At 44.0% G+C, this 12753-nt stretch overlaps 1 long non-coding RNA gene across 1 annotated transcript; it reads left to right on the top strand.

Moving 5' to 3' along the window:
• The first annotated feature begins 1777 nt into the window (after positions 1 to 1777).
• LOC129527836 (uncharacterized) lies at positions 1778 to 6970 on the top strand. The gene is made up of 4 exons (XR_008672935.2): positions 1778 to 1876; positions 2646 to 2764; positions 4428 to 4489; positions 6077 to 6970. It is a non-coding gene; the product is annotated as an uncharacterized lncRNA (long non-coding RNA).
• The last annotated feature ends 5783 nt before the right edge of the window (positions 6971 to 12753 follow it).

Here is a 12753-nt window from a genome sequence, read left to right as displayed (position 1 = left end):
TTTAATTTTATGATGGCTGGTTTATCTCAATTAAGTCAAATGTGTGCACAGAGGTGTTTCTCACTGTGGGTGAAGTGGAAACTGCATTGAGCTCCGAGCCTGTGTTCCAGACTGCGCCTTGCCACGTACTCACTGTGTGATGTGTGATGAGCCATCTGCTTTCTCTGCAGGCCTGTCTACCTCTTCTGAAATGCTTGGCGAGGGTCAGAATGGAGGATGTCAACTGCAGGCAGCCTACAGAAATAGTTTGCTGTACACTGGGTAGACACTTGTTAAGAAATGCTAAATGCATTACCAGTATTAAAACACTGGTAGAGTTGACATTAAAAATGTGGGGTTTTGATGTCCCCTCAGAAAACTGAGGGATCTGGCAACAAGACATCTGCACTCCAAAATGGGAGCAGCTGGACAGAACTGACAGGCAGTTGCTGAATTTTGCTTGGTCATGTACTGGCTTTCAGTTTGCTGCTGTCCCCACCACTCCCTATTGTGATATCTGGCCCTCTGTCATTCATTCACATCTTTTCTGGTTCCTGCATTATAGTTTCTAACCCCTGTATTTCAAACACCCTTCTACAATAATTTAGGATTTGGAGAATCTGTATAATCTGGAATTACCTGTGTGAAAATACTCTTGCTGTTTAAACATTTAAGGGAGGAGAAAATCTATTGTTTCTATGAACAAACTTAAGATGCCTTTGATTCCATGTATTCAAGGACTGTCTTTTACAAGGCTGCTATGTGAAGGTTGCTTGCTGGCTTTCACTGGAGAGGGGCAATGATGCGCTTAATGGTGGACATGAACTTGGTAGAAGAGGAAACAGAAAATAAACAAGCAAAGAAACAAATGAGTGTTAATGAATTAAAATCTGAGACAATTCCAAAGTGACAAAAGAACACATATGTATGAAAAAGAGTCCTTTAAGGAGGAGGAAGTTACTGTGGCCTGAGGGTTTTGTTTGTTTTGAGAGGGAGTTTTGCTCTTGTCTCCCAGGCTGGAGTGCAATGGTGCGATCTGGGCTTACTGCAACCTCCACCTCCCAGATTCCAGTGATTCTCTTGCCTCAGCCTCCCAAGTAGCTGGGATTACAGGCACGTGCCACCACACCCAGCTAATTTTTGTATTTTTAGTAGAGATGGGGTTTCACCATGTTGGCCAGGCTGGTCTCAAACTCATGACCTCAGGTGATCCACCTGCTTTGCCCTCCCAAAGTGCTGGGATTATAGGCGGGGTTGTTATTTAAGCTGAGAACTGGAGATATGGAAGCCAAGCAAAAGTCAGTGTGACTGGTTATCTGGGGGTGAGAAAAAAAGGCTGCGGAGGGGAAGCTGGCCAGGTGGGCAATGGCTTGATCTGCAGAGATTTGGATGATACTGCTGAGAGTCCAGGTTGATTTTCAAAACTTTGGGAAAAAAAATAGATGGCACCATTAATAGATGCCTACTTTTATATTCATCAGGGAATCTCTGCTCCGGGAACTCACAGAGACTTACCCCCTGCCTGCCTCCCTTCTTCTTTTCCAACGTTCTGACCTTTCTCCTGTGCCTTCCTGGCCCTTTGCATGGCTCCTTTCCCCATATTGTGAGTTCCCCAGTGGCTTGATGTCACTGAGAACATCATATGCACATGGAGGGTTCTTTTCTTGGAGAGATTGTGATTCAATCATTCAAGATGATTCAATCATTCAAGAAAAGAAAACTTGCACTTGCTGAAAATGTTCTAGAAGCCAGGTGCTGTGCCATATGAGTAAAAAACTTTTATGTATATAAATTTCACAGGTCATAATTCTACAGGTCGAGGAGTTTCACAAACATAACTTCTTGGGAGCGGTGTCCAGGTCAAGAAAGAGAAAAGAGAATGTGGCCAATGCCCCAGGTATATCCTCTCACCATCTTCCACCCTCACTCTCACCCCTGCCAAGGAAACCACTTACCCCAGTTCTTTTTAGACAGAGTCTTACTCTGTCACCCAGGCTGGATGAACTCAGCTCACTGCAACCTCCACTTCCTGGGTTCAAGTGATTCTCCTGCCTCAGCCTCCTGAGTAGCTAGGATTACAGGCACGTGCCACCATGCCTGGCTCATTTTTGTATTTTTAGTAGAGATGAGATTTCACCATGTTGGCCAGGCTGGTCTCAAACTCCCGACCTCCAGGAATCCACGCATCTCAGCCTCCCAAGGTGCTGGGATTATAGGCATGAGCCGCTGTGTCTAGCCCACTAACCCCAATTCTAACCCCATATATTAGTTTTTGCCTGTGTTTTAATTTTATGTAATTGGAATCATACAGTACGTACTGGCTTCTTTTGATGAACATTATATAGGCGAGATCCACTTATATTGTTGCTGTTAGTTGTACTTTGTTCATTGTTTTTGCTCTAAAGTATTCCATCATGTGAATATAGCATAGCGTATCATATTCACTGTAGGTAAACATTTGGGTTAGTTCCATCTGGAGTTGTTATGGATAGTGCTGCAATGGACATTCTGTGCATGTCTCTTCATACACACATGTGCATTTCTGTTATACACCCATGCATCACGTTCTGCTTTAACTGGTCCTGCCAAACGGTTTTCTATCCTTATACCTTTTACCTATATTTATCCCATGAGTTCTCTTATCACACCACTTTTTGTTGAGACAGGATCTTATTTGGTCATCCAGGCTGGAGTGCAGTGGTGTGATCATAGCTCACTGCAGCCTCAAAGTGCTGGACTCCAGTGATCTTCCAGCCTCAGCCTCCCCCAGTAGCAAGGACTACAGGTATGTACCACCATGCACCCCCACCCCCCACCGCTAACTTAAAAAAAATTTTGTAGAGATGGGGTCTTGCTACATTGCCCAGCCTGGCCTCAAGCAGTCCTCCAGTCCTGGGAATATAGGTGTGAACCACCATATCCTGCCTCATCCACTTTTAACATATGCAAAGTAAATAAAGGCACAGAAAGATATAGTCAGTACCTCAAGGTCACAGAGCCAGCCGGCGGCAGAGCCAGAGCACGAACTTGAATTTATCTGGCTCTGCTTCCCATGTTCCCTCCACCGAATAGTGAGCCACAGATGATTCATGAGCTGTGTGGCTGCTGCCTTTCCAAGGCACCACTCAGATGCCACCTTTTCCGTCAACTTTTTCCTGACCCAGCCAGGAAGAGGTAACTGCACATGCTGTCTGCTCCCCAGACACTTTCTGGGTGAGTCAACTTGGGGGAAGTTATGTTTATTTGTCAGTACAATAGGATACGAAACTAGAGACCTCAAGGTTAGGTGTGAAGATGAAATGCACTTACTTACTGTAAGTAAGTGCAGCATTTACAGGGGGTCTGATACATAGCATAGGCTCTCAACTGAAGAGATGGATGGGTCAATAAATGGGGCATAGATATTTCCACAGAACAATGATTCAACACATTTGGGGTATATGCATGTGTATATATGTATGCTTGTGCCTGATACATGTACATTTATATCTACAGCTACTCCCACATATTATCTTGTACTTGACGGAGCCCAAATAACCTTTCTCTTTTTAGGGGTAGCACTTTCCCCCTCTGTCACTGAGAGAAGCAAGTAGATTCAAATTCAGCAAACATCTGATGAGCCCCTACTCTTTGCCAGGAACCTTCAGAAGCTGTGTGCCCTTTAACCTGCTTATTTCCAAAAAGCACACCTAATGGATGTTGTACCCAATTTACAGATAGGGAAAATGAGGCTCAGAGAGGTGCGGGAACTTACCCAAAGTCACTAGCTTATGAGAAGCAGAGCTAAGACTCAGTGTTGAGTCACATTCCAAGAGCAGTAGGGTTCGCTTCTTTTCTGTACCATGGTGTTTCCCTATAGGGTTTCTGGTGGCTTTGTGACTCTTTCAGGGCTCTCTATGTCCCTGGCTAAGGAGAGTTCTGCAGATATCTGGTCTATGCTAGAGAGAAGTGGTTTGGAGCCAGCTTGCAGTGAGGAAGTAAGACAAAGCTGTGGGGGGTGGGCGGGGGGGGGGGCTCTGGAGCACAGGGAAGCAGAGGGGCTGTGAGCAAATGAAGCATCATCCAACCATGTGTGCTCTGTGTGGGTGGCTGCACCAAGAGAGGCCTGGCTCAGTCCCTGTCTCCATTACTTACTGTCATGGTTGAATAGTGTCCTCCCCAAATTCATGTTTACCTAGAATCCCAGAAGGTAAGCTTATTTGGAAAGAGGGCCTTTGTAGGCATAGTCAGTTAAGAATCTCAGCTAAGAATCTCAAGATGAAATTATCCCACATGAAGGTGGGCCCAAATTCTATGGCTGGCATCCTTAAAAGAAGAAGAGAAGATACAGGGACGCAGAGAGAAGCCATGTGAGGAGGGAGGAGCAGATAGGGTGATGCACCCGCAAGCCAAGGAAACGCAGAGGAGTGCCAGCAGCCATGGGAGCTGAGGGACAATTTCTTCTTTAGGGTCCCAGAAGGAACCAACGGTGACCACACCTTAATTTGAGACTTCTGGCCTCTGAGAAAGAGTAAGTTTCTATTGCTTTAAGCCACCTGGTTTGTGGTGATTTGTTACGGCAGGCACAAGAAACTAACACACTTGCTGACTATGTCCTCTGGGAGAAACCACTAAGCTCTCTGAGCCTGGGTTTCAACACATGGAAAATAGGCCTAATGAATGGGAGAGACCTTTAGGGATCCTGAAGATGATACATAAAGCATGCAAAGAACCTACATATATTGGGTGGTTATTACTTTTATGATCCCACTGTCCCTCCTGAGAGGACCCTCTCTGGAACCTGTGAACGCTTAGCCCTGTCAGTCCAGCTTTCAAAGGCAAAGGCAATGCACATCAGCCTAAGTTATGTGTTTCTGGCATTTCAAGGTGGCTTCTAGCCTCAGCACACCCCGTTGCTTTTAGTTGCAAGCACGTACTGTCAAAGTCTCATATCCCCCTTAGAACCATAAACGCTGTAATAGCAGTAACGGGCAGCCTCGATCATGGCTAAACGTGATTATGTTCCACATAAAAATATAAAAGCTCATTTGAGCCAGGGCTCCCTGTGGGCCCTTTGCCTGCACTTTTATTGAAAAGCCCACATTCCTGACTCTGTGAGCCCTGATGTAAGAGCCCAGGGAGGCCACATCCCATGGACCACTGCAAAGTTCCAGGGCAGCCTGAGGAGCTGGGCTCTACTGGAAATCTCTGCCTCTCCTGTGGTCCGTGATCCAGAGCCCCACACTTGATTCCCTGGTAACTCCTATGCTTGGAGCTCCTCATATATGCTAGCCATGCCTCTTGCTTTGCTCCCTGAGAGACTGGAAGGCCATGGAATCAGGGAGCTGCTCTGTTTCCTCCCCTGCTACATCCTCAAGGCTCAGCTCAGTGTCAGGTGCAGGAATGGACCGACCTCAGGGGACATGGATCTCTTTTCCTTCCCTACCCTAGGCGTGGTCTCTCAATCCTGCTGCATTCTCCCCTGCCCACTCTGAGTCTTGCCTTTTAGCCCCACACTATAACTCAAGATCCAGTCACAATTAAACCTCTCTCTCCACCCTTCCGTGGTCTGTGCCATTCACCTCTTGGTTTTCACTCATGCCTGTCCCATTGCTGGGAACACTGTCCTGGTCTCCTGTGCTAATACTTGCATGTTCCATAGGTGTCAGCACAGATATCACTTTTATTACTAGATGCTTTCTGGTGCCTAAGTTAGGCAGGGTTCTCTCTCCTATGGCCTAGCTGTGCCTCCCGAATCACCCTGTTGACTTCTCTGGACACTTCTCTAGACTTTAAGCACCATGATGTCCCAGACAAGGCCTTCTTCCTTCTGTGCCCAGTGCTGGCAGAGTCTCTGAGTCATGGTAGTCCTTGATAAGTATTGCGTGGGGATGAACTGACAAACTGCAGAGAGAAGAACAGGTCTCCATAGAGGCAGACACAAAGGGGAAGGAAGGAGATGAGGGAGACAGAATGCTCTGTCAATATGATGATAAATACAGTAAAATGTGATTCTGCAAGCATTGTCTCATTTAATCCTTGCAACAACCACATGAGAAAGCTAATATTCTCTCCCTCTGTTTTCCTTTTTTTTTCCTTCCTTCCCTCCCCTTCCCAGGTCTCACTCTCTGTCGCCCAGCCTGGAGTGCAGTGGCACCATCTGAGCTCACTACAACCTCCGCCTCCCGGGTTCAAGCGATTCTCCTGCCTCAGCCTCCTGAGTAGCTGGGATTACAGGCACGCGCCACCACGCCCAGCTTATTTTCGTATTTTTAGTAGAGATGGGGTTTCACCATGTTGGCCACGCTGCTCTTGAACTGCTGACCTCAAGTGATGCACCAGCGTTGGCCTCTCAAAGTACTAGGATTACAGTGCTAGGAGCCACCATGCCCGGCCGCCTCTCTTTCCTTTTACACATGAAGAAAAAGTGGTCAGAGAAGTTAACTTGGTCAGTGCCAAAAACACTGGAAGTGAGTAGGACCAAGCTTTTCATCTAGATTTGTTAGACTCTAAATCCAAATTCACAACAGGATCAGAATATGAGAAACCTAAGGAACAAAATTCTAGGAATCATTTCTAGAAACTGTGACTACTGAAAAAGCACAGACCTAGGGAATCAAATTATTTTCCCTGCCACCAGCACATGGGTAGGCCTGCGACAAATTCCATGCTCTGGACCCCAGATTCCTCAGTGAGAATAGAAGGGGCTAGAGACATCAGGGCATTGGATTTGGTGACTTTAATACCCACTCAGCTCCAAAGCATTCTTGAATGATGCACGATTTATGAATATATATATTGAAATTTACTGATGGGTGAACAGCTCTCAACATGAGATTTTTGTTGTATGCCTTAAAAAAAAATTATACAGAAATATGCGTGTGTGTGTGTATGTTTCGATGTCTATGAACCCATGATCTGAAAAATGGCCACTGTGGCTTGTGGAAACCTATTAATGTCTGCCGTTCCACCCAACATCCTCAGAGAAAAAAATAAACAGCTTTTTGAAAGTGCTGCCGTGGGGTCAGACCAAATACTGTGGCCATTTCCAAGGGGTTTGCCTGGATTCCTGTTCATGTGACATCTGTCTTCTAATTCAAGGATATGATCAGTTCAATGTGTGAGTTATCAATCAGGACTGGCAACAGTGATACTGAACAAGCCTGGTGGAAGGAAAGAGAAGGCAGGCCAGAGCCCAGACAGACACATTCCCAAACCTTACAAAGAGGACAGGCTAATTAGGGGCTGTAGTTCTACCTCTCTTTATAGTTGGTATAAGAGGAGTGGTAATGGTAGTGTCCAAAAATATATGGGCTACATAGTTGCTTAGTAAGCTGTGAGTATGTGGTTTCTTCTGCAAGGTGCTTTCTTTCTGATAAAGAGATTACATTGTTTGTTCATTTATTGAACATATTTACACTTACACACACAATGTTCCAGATACCGTACTTGGCAATGGTAGTTAGACCTTGCTCTTGCAAAATTTATAATGAAGTTGGGAAGTGTGGTTTGATCCCTCAAAGTGTCCAAATCCTAATCCCCAGAACTTGTATTTTCTTACATGAGAAAAAGAAATTTTCAGATATGAAGAACTTTGAGATGAGGAGCTTAACCTGGATTATGCAGGTGGATACAATGTTATCACAAGGGTCTTTGACAAAAGAGGTGGGCAGAAGGGTCAGGAGGCTTTGGCTATGGGGAAGGGGCTGCAAGCCAAATAAGGCAGGTAGCCTCCTGAAGCTGGGAAAATGTAAGCAAACAGATTCTCCCCTAGAGCCTCCAGAAGAAACACAGTCCTATGGCTCCATTTCAGACTCTTCACTTCCAGAACTGTAGGAAAATAAACTTGTGTTATTTTAAGCCACTAAGTTTGTGATACCTTGTTATGTAGCAATCAGAAACAAATAGAGGCAGAATGGCTTTAATCAGAAAACTAAAAGACTAAATACATAATTTCACAATGTGGCCCTGGAGTGATAGGAAGGAGAAGAGGATGGTATGAGCAGGTCCAGGAGAGATGATGAAAATCATTGGTTGGAGAAGGCTTCCCTGAAGGAGAAGGATACTGATGTGTGGACTGAGGCACATGCAGGAGAAAATTCCACAGAGAGTATATTCTGAGTGACGGCCCCAAGCAGGAAAGGAACATGGCATGGTTTCGAAAGTAGAGGGAGGGCAGAGGGCTAGGTCCACAGATGCTGAAGTGGAGATGGTGCATACTCATCCTAGAACATGTCCATGGGAGATTAATCACAGCCTTTGCAAGCTGGCGTACAGACTTGGGTTCTTAACCAAAGAGAAATGGGAATATTTTGAATCGTGTTGCACTGTAGTGAGACTTTGTCAGATTTATACTTTGGAACTGTGTGTCCAGTTTAGTAGCCATTTGCTATGTGTGGCTCTGTCCCTTTAAATGGCTAAAAACATGCTAATTTAAAATGTTAGCTATTCAGTCCCACTAGCTGCATTTCAAACACTCAATAAGCACACGTGGCTCATGGCTGCCACACAGGATAGTAGGGTCTAGAAAACTCCTTGCACTGCAGAAAGTGGAGTAGACGGTGCTGCTTCAGAAGAAACACCTGACCGCAGGGTGGATTGTGTACCAGATAGAGGTAAGAATGGATGTGGGACAGCATCTGGGAAGGAGCTTCCCAGTATTCCAGGTGGGTTGATACTGGTTCAACCAAAGATGGTGGTAGTGGGTATGAACTGACATAGTAGTTCATAGTAGTTCATTTGACAGGTAGTGGGTACCTGACAAATCTGTCAAATCAGTGGACAGATTTGAAATCAGTTTAGCAGGTGGCCATGGATTTTGTTTTCAGATATTGGCAAGTTGCTGCCCTGCTTTGGTCCTTCATTAGATTAGAAGTGTTATCTAAAAGGAGCTGCTCAAGTTCTCAGAGCCTCAATTTTTTCACCTGTGAATGGAAATAATCTGTATTTCAAAAACAATATGGTGATATAAAATCCCTGGAATAATGGGTGTTGAATAAAGGGCACATCTCATATCTTTTACACATTTCTAACTTAAAGTGGTATCCTGGATGCTGTTAAGAGGGAGGTGACCCAGGTGGGAACCAGTCCCCACACCCCAGTGGTGGGTGCAAGGGAGCTTGAAAATGCATTTGGATAGCTATTTCCTTTTTTTTTTTTTGAGACGGAGTCTCACTTTGTTGCCCAGGCTGGAGTGCAGTGGAGCAATCTCGGCTCACTTCAAGCTCTGCCTCCCGGGTTCACGCCATTCTCCTGCCTCAGCCTCCAGAGTAGCTGGGACTACAGGCACCCACTACCACGCCCAGCTATTTTTTTTTTTTTTGTATTTTTAGTAGAGACGGGGTTTCACTGTGTTAGCCAGGATGGTCTCGATCTCCTGACCTCATGATCCGCCCGCCTCAGCCTCCCAAAGTGCTGGGATTACAGGCGTGAGTCATCGCGCCTGGCCTTGCATAGTAAGTCACTGTGGAATAATAAACAGCTGCTGACCAGGTGGGCCCTTGCTTTCCAAAGCAGACATTGATCAGAGTGTCTCTCACTCAGCTGGACAAGCCCTTGACTTTGGTGTGAAGGTCCTGGGGAAAAGTGCAGAGGGAAGGAGCCATATGCAGAAAATGAGCAATTCTCTTCCCAACATGACAGCAGGGCGCCCACATGGAGTTATTTTGTAGTCAGAATGCCACGTAGGACCACACTAGGAGAGCGAGCTTGGGGGAGGCAAGGAGGAGAACGTGCCATCCGTGTAGAGAAGATAATTGAATCCATGGGAGGCCGACTGGGGCTCATTTCACAGGGAGCCGCACAAAAGTGCATGGCTCGTTCCAAGACAATGCAGGCCTTCAAAGAGACCTGCTAAGGGGAGCGCATTACTATATTAAGGGCACAACATACCCTAAGTGAGACACACTGTTATGTCTCTTCTTCCCAGCCACTGCCTGGAAATAGCCATAAAAGAAATGAAGTATATTTGCCTTGTTAACACAGTTTGTATTACATATTCATAAACCATTTTGTGAAACTGCAAGGGAAAGATTCAATTGTCTTGGAAGCTGATAATGGCCAAACAGCCACACAGAAAGCAGGAAGCATGTTATGGAATTAGCTGCACAATGAATGAAACGCAACGCCTATAATAAACCCATTCAGATATAAATTATGGCAGGGTGGATGCAATGTTTGTTAAGCAATAAAGCTTGCCACCCTACACGGGAAATTGAATGAGATTTATCATAAAATATGGTGGAGAATGTGCTAAGAATCTGGCTTCTCAAACTGGGCTTAATCAAAACAATCGAGAGAGCAGTTTTCCAGGAACAGGAAACCAAAAGAAAACGATAACACTGGGTCCTAAGGGCATTTTGACATTGTGACCCTACATACCCTTGCTTGCAAGAAATTCCGCAGAGGACATTTATAATTTTGAAAAAGTTTTGATTTTTCCTTGGAGAATTACCAAAAAGTCTTGAGCTCTGGAAATACAAAATTTGACCAATAATTGGCTTCCTGGTTAGATAGGGAAGTAATTCAAGGACAGGGAACTTGTCCAAGTGACACTGGGCTCTTGGTTTCCCTTGGAAATGGTTGAGGTTGTTGATTCCCAGTGAGACAACTGGGTCTCAGAATGCACTGTGAGATATTTGACTGGGTCCCAGAAGGATGTGTGGCTTATTTTCTCAGAAGACCTCCTTGAATCTTCCGCACACACTGCTGAATGAATAGAAGAGTACTTTGTGTATTATCTTCTAAAGCTGGGAGCTTGAGTTTATCTCAGACTCCACTTTCTGGGAAAAATAAAATGGAACCAAATAAAATAAAACAAGAATTAACCCAGCATGATGTAGGCTTTCTGGTATTGTTACTTGAAAAGAACTGCAAATATTTTATGGCTTTACAAGTTGAAGTCAATGTTTTTAGTGTATTGAGAACAATGAAAAATACCTTAGGAATGTATTATAGTCCCAGAGTTGGATTAAGAGTGTTCGGAAGCCAAAAGGAATTTTCTGCCTGCTAATAACATTACCCTGCAATCTAATGAACTAATCTCCCTAAAGCCAGGTTTATGGAATAAGCTGATTTCCCATTTGTGGTTCAAAATAAAACAAACAAATGTCCTCTTTGGTCAACTTGCCACTCAGTCCATATACTGTAAAACTATGCTTTGGAAATAGAAAATTGTATGACTTAATGGGTCAATTATGACATTTTAGACATACAGGTTATTACTGACCTGCAGTGAAGTAACCAGGGAATTTAAATTGGCAAAAAGCTCCAACACATGGAGTTGTTACTGGCAAATTCAGCTGTGTCATCTTCACTGTATTCATAGATGGTGTGTGTGTATACATACCCACACATGTGTACATGCATATGCATATATAAGAATCCACTAGAAAAACTAGGCATTAACAAAAGATTGGAAAATAGAAATACATAAGATTCTACATGTTTATATGTTTTAGAGATGAGATCTCACTATGTTGCCCAGGCTGGGGTGCAGTGACTATTCACAGGCATGATCGATGCGTACTACAGCCTCAAACTCTGCTCCTCAAGTGATCCTCCCACCTCAGCCTCCCAAATAGCTCTTGCCACAGCATCCAGCTCAAGATTCTATAACATTAACAGCAAAAAAATCTCTACTTCCCTCTCTTCAATGAAACTCATTCTCCATACTCCTTTTCCTAGTTAAGATGAAAAAATTGCCAAGTATTTGGAAAGGTAATCATAGTAACAGAGTGCTGAAATAAAACAAAGACAAAAGTGTCCCTCAGTATCCTGTCTGGGAGCATAGCACCAACTGCCTGCCTTTATATGGCTGTTTATTTCTTGCTTGCTATCATCTCATTTACTTCTTATGAATATTTCTGCAGAGCAGGAATCACTGTAGCCATTTTACATATTAGGGCATAGAGGAAACTCATGTATCATTAAGAGGGAAACAAAGAAACAGCAAAAACCAAAACGCCTTCAGCTGCAAGAAACAGACACCTGAACTTAAAGTGATAAAGCACATGGGGGTTTACTTGTCCTATATAACAAAGAAGTCTAGTGGTAAGCCTTCCAGAACTTTCTGAACGCACGATGCCAATAAATAACTACACCCTTTTTCTCTTTCCGCACCACCATCCTGTAGACTTTTCAGGATGAAAAAGGATGAAGGACAAGAGGATGAATAGCCACACTGCAGAGATCATTCCTTTATGTCACCAAAACCAAAGCCTCCCCAGAAGCCCATCATGCAGACTTTTCCACATTCGTTTCATTGATCAGAGGTTGCTGCTTGGCCAACTGTAACTGAGGAGTGGCCACAGAGAAGGAACTTAGGAAAGGGTCAGGTCAGCCAACCTATAGCACCTAACACATTCAGAAATCTTTAAATATTTTCACAAGTTTGTATCTTTTAAAAGAAGAACAGGGACTTGTAGACTTAGCTTTCAAAGCTGGTGTTCTTTTCATTATGCCTAGCTATCTGCATTGTTATGTCAACATTTCTTTCTTTTGGCTCAAAATTATACCTATCAGTTATATCTTTGTTAAAGCAAAGAAGTTCAGAAACGAATATTATACATGAATTAAATGTAAGTGTGAATTTGCCAAATTGGTACTTTATACATGATAGAAATCTCACTGAACTTGATGGGAAATGGACAGATGCACCCACTGAAGATTTCCAAGTCCTGGTTTATGGATCTGAATTAGTTTAATCAATTTGGATAATTTAGAGTAATTTCTGAGCCATTTGGTTTTTATGGAGAGACTAGGTGAGGCAGCTGTTAAGCCTGCTTTTTAGAGCCT

This window comes from Gorilla gorilla, chromosome 18 (genome assembly GCF_029281585.2).
Source record: "Gorilla gorilla gorilla isolate KB3781 chromosome 18, NHGRI_mGorGor1-v2.1_pri, whole genome shotgun sequence".
Lineage (NCBI taxonomy): Eukaryota > Metazoa > Chordata > Mammalia > Primates > Hominidae > Gorilla > Gorilla gorilla.
This window is presented reverse-complemented; position numbering and strand designations above follow the sequence as displayed.